The 4,164-nt window shown below is 48.6% G+C and overlaps 1 long non-coding RNA gene across 3 annotated transcripts; it reads left to right on the top strand.

Moving 5' to 3' along the window:
• The first annotated feature begins 223 nt into the window (after positions 1-223).
• LOC147342200 (uncharacterized) lies at positions 224-3,660 on the top strand. 3 transcript variants are annotated; one of them, XR_015157923.1, is made up of 3 exons: positions 224-558; positions 1,296-1,373; positions 2,787-3,660. It is a non-coding gene; the product is annotated as an uncharacterized LOC147342200 (long non-coding RNA). The 3 variants fall into 3 exon arrangements; XR_015157921.1 differs by lacking the exon at positions 224-558 and adding an exon at positions 811-988; XR_015157922.1 differs by lacking the exon at positions 224-558 and adding an exon at positions 811-1,149.
• The last annotated feature ends 504 nt before the right edge of the window (positions 3,661-4,164 follow it).

Here is a 4,164-nt window from a genome sequence, read left to right as displayed (position 1 = left end):
AGTCTCCAGATGCTACAGGAATGACCTCAACAATCTGTGTTTCAGACACAAGGACTGACCTCATCAAGCCATTTCCTAACACCCCCGTAGTGACCTCATCAAGCCTTTTTCCAGACACCCAGGAATGACCTCATCAAGCCTTATTACAGACACCTGAGGACTGATCTCATAAAGTCTTTTCCCAGAAAACTTGTGAATGACCTCACCGAACCTTTTTCCAAGCTCCCCTGGACTGACCTTATCAAGGAGTAATCCAGACACTCCAGGATGGACCTTCTCAAGGCCTTTTCTTGAAACCCCAGGACCTATGTTGCAGGTCCCCAGCTGCAAACTCTCACTCCTCTCAGTAGTTGATTTCCTCGCCTCCCATGAGAAAGGACAAGACCATCTTAGAAAGAAGAAATAAGACTGCTACCAAGCAGGGTCCTTGGACTCTTTAATCAATAGGAATTGATCAGAAGGCAGAGGCCTGAATTCAGGGAAGGTTTAATAAAGCAGGGGCCTCTGCTGCAGCAGAGAGAAAACAAGCAACAGGTGTCCTTGCTGTTCCTTGAGGTGGTGAGCTGCTCCCTTAATTAGGGTGGAGTTCAGGATTGTTCCAGGGGTTATGCTGGCATGAGGATTAGGTGGTCTGCCTGCCCCCTTGTTAGTACCGTGTGCAGGGATCAGGCACAGAACCCTGGTTTCGCCCCTGGCACCTCAGAAGAGGCAGCTGGGTTTTGGCTCTCTGTATCTTGTTGAGAATTTGCCCCCACTGTGTATGCAGTTATTTTTAGTCCCTTATAGTTTTTTTGTATCTGTTGCTTGGGAAGAAGTTTGTCCAGGTGCAAACACTTCACAAACGGTCCAGGTCCCAGCTTGTCTTAAAACCAGAATTTACTCCATGGCAAGTGTGCTGCTTATATAGCTGCATTTAAACTTGATGGCGACCTTGTGAGAGGCAAGCTGTTATCATCCCCGTTTACAGGCTTCCTTGGTGGCTCAGATGGTAAAGAATCTTCCTGCAATGCTAGAGACTGGGGTTCAGTCCCTAGGTTGGGAAGATCCCCTGGAGAAGGGAATGGCAACCCACCCTAGTATTCTTGCCTGGAGAATCCTGTGAACAGAGGACCCTGGCTGGTTTCCGTCCACGGTGTTGTGAAGAGTCGGGTACGACTGAGGGAGATGAGAATGGGGTCCATTCTCTTAAGCAGTGTGCCAGGCTCACAAAACAAGGACACGCAAGACCATCACTGAGAGCAGTGTTGCCTGCTTCCAGGCCTCCTGTTAACAAACACAAATCCTGTGTCCAACAGGTCCCAAGGATGTGCAGCGTCAGCAGCAGAGACCAGAAAGGCTGTTAAAGGACCCACAGACCCTCGAACTCCTGGAAGGTGAACAGCAAAGTGGTTTTTTAAAGCCAGGAGAGGGAGGGGTGGTACAGGGTTGTATCAGCTGTGCACAATTCTAACTGGCTTATGGCGAGGTTAGGGCTTCCCTCATAGCTCAGTTGGTAAAGAATCCACCTGCAATGCAAGAGCGGAGAAAGCAATGGCACCCCACTCCAGTACTCATGCCTGGAAAATCCCATGGATGGAGGAGCCTGGTATGCTGCAGTCCATGGGGTCGCTAAGAGTCGGACAGGACTGAACGACTTCACTTTCACTTTTCACTTTCATGCATTAGAGAAGGAAATGGCAATCCATTCCAGTGTTCTTGCCTGGAGAATCCCAGGGACGGGGGAACCTGGTGGGCTGCCGTCCATGGGGTCGCACAGAGTCGTACATGACTGAAGTGACTTAGCAGCAGCAGCAATGCAAGAGAGCCAGTTCGATTCCTGGGTCGGGAAGATATGCTGGAGAAGTGATAGGCTACCTACCTACTCCAGTATTCTTGGGCTTCCTTGGTGGCTCAGCTGGTAAAGAATCCGCCTGCACTGCGGGAGACCTGGGTTTGATGCCAGGTTGGGAAGATCCCTTGGAGAAGGGAAAAGGTGATCCACTCCAGTATTCTGGGCTGGAGAATTCCAGAGTTGGATATGATTGAGTGATTTTCACTTCACTATGATGAGGTTTTTGAGGTTATAGGGCAGAGTCACAGGTGTTAACGTTATCAATCCTCAAGCTCTGGGAGGCCTGGGGACTATGAACTCTTGGTTGTTAAGAAGTTCATTTCTTCCATTTGGTGGTGGTTTTAGCATCTGAAAAACAGCTCAGGAAAAGTGCAGCAGACACTGTTATCTGAGTATGTCAGAGAGGAAATGAGGGGGGAGGGGTCTGTCCCAGGAAGCCCCATGGGGTCCTGCTTGGTTACATTCCCACTACTATCATTCACAGAATCCAAGCTTGGGAAGTGACTTCGGAATTTCTAGAAGAGCTCCTCTAACACAGTGGCACGCCACTCCAGTACTCTTGCCTGGAAAATCCCATGGATGGAGGAGCCTGGCGGGCTACAGTCCATGGAGTCGCAAAGAGTCAGACACGACTGAGCGACTTCACTTTCACTTTTCACTTTCCTGCATTGGAGAAGGAAATGGCAACCCACTCCAGTGTTCTTGCCTGGAGAATCCCAGGGACGGGGGAGCCTAGTGGGCTGCTGTCTATGGGGTCGCACAGAGTCGGACACGACTGAATCGACTTAGCAGCAGCAGCAGCAACACACTTGAAGAAGTGGAGACTAAGAGGTCTTGAGACTGATAGAATAGCTCAGCCTTTGACAGTGTGACCAGATTGGTTTTGGACTTCCGGTGTGTTTTTCTTTTCACATCACCATTGGAGGATAAGATCTGCTGTGTTTGTCCCCCACAGCTCCTGGACGACTACTCAGGGTTCATGAGGACTCGGAAGAGTGACAGAGTTTTAATCCACATCCTGAAGACCTCCTACTTTTAAAAATAAGCCAAAATATCAGACTATTGATAATGGAGGAAGACAGCACTTTCATTTCCCGGCTGCCCTGTGTACCGGTGAGAAGACGGTGCACCTGGCTCCATGAGGGCCACCCCGCTGTTCCCGGAGGGGCTGAGGATCAGCCAGGTAGCTTCGAAGGCCTAGGAGATGCTCAGGAGGATCACAGCCAATTCTGAGGTCTTCTCTGATAATAACACCAGTTTAATTACAGTCCAGAGTGTAAATTCCAGTTTGCTTATATTTCTAGTGTGTTTCATTTCAAATGTGACTTTCCAGCTCCTTCTCTCTCCTTTTTTTCTCTCCCTGCCATAAAATATTTGCATATTTGAATGTCAAATTCTCCAAGTGCTGGAAGCAACAGGCCCTGGTATGTTCTTGAGTTATTTTGTACAGCAGCATCTGTCTTGTTTCAGCAGCCACCAGAACTGAGAAATGACCCAAGAGCAGCCTGCCAGGAAGATGGAGGGTGGGATCCAAGTGGGAGAGGGGTCCCTCTGAAATGGAGCCCATCGGGACTGGGGCCCTGCTAGTCCAGGCAGTTTCAGAACAGAGGTTTCCCCAGCTTATTTTTATTTATTTATTCATTTTAAAAGAAAGGCAGATTACCAGAGGAAACAAATACTGAATGACGGCTACAGAATGTATCTTTGGAACTTGCTAGACTAATTACGGAAGCTCCAAAATCACTTTAAGAGCAACACATTTTGTTTTGCAATATACATTCTTGTTGCCAAGATTTTTGGGGGGGAATTTCAATCAGAGTCCATCTCAAACTGGATTGGTGATGCTGGAGAAGTGGCATTAGGAGGGAATACTCTCAATAGGACAGCACCTTTCAAGGAGTTTCCTGACTTTTTTATGTATACACATGCAATATTTCCTGCCATATCCTTGGGCAAGAAATGTCACAGCTATCAGTGATTTAGGCCTCCAAATGTGAATGAGGATTCCCAAAAGGTAACCCAAAGCCTGTGATCCAGCAGATGCCACCTGCCCTCCCTCCCGCTACCCCTCCCCTACACACAGTGATTGTTAAGGAGCTGTGGTTGGGGGGTAATGCAAGAAGCAGCCATCTGCCACACCTTCCACTCCTTGTGGTGAACAAGGAATTAAGGATGTAAACAATTAAGAAACAGGATTTGGCCCCAGATAGTATTCTTGGGGTTCCCTGGTGACTCAAATGGTAAAGAATCCACCTGCAATCCAGGAGACCTGGGTTCGATCCCTAGGTTGGGAAGGTCCCTTGCAGGAGGGCATGGCAACCCACTCCAGTATT

The sequence above is a fragment of the Bos grunniens genome, chromosome 29 (assembly GCF_055505025.1).
Source record: "Bos grunniens cultivar Pamir isolate PY7600 chromosome 29, Bosgru_T2T1.0, whole genome shotgun sequence".
Taxonomy (NCBI): Eukaryota; Metazoa; Chordata; class Mammalia; order Artiodactyla; family Bovidae; genus Bos; species Bos grunniens.
This window is presented reverse-complemented; position numbering and strand designations above follow the sequence as displayed.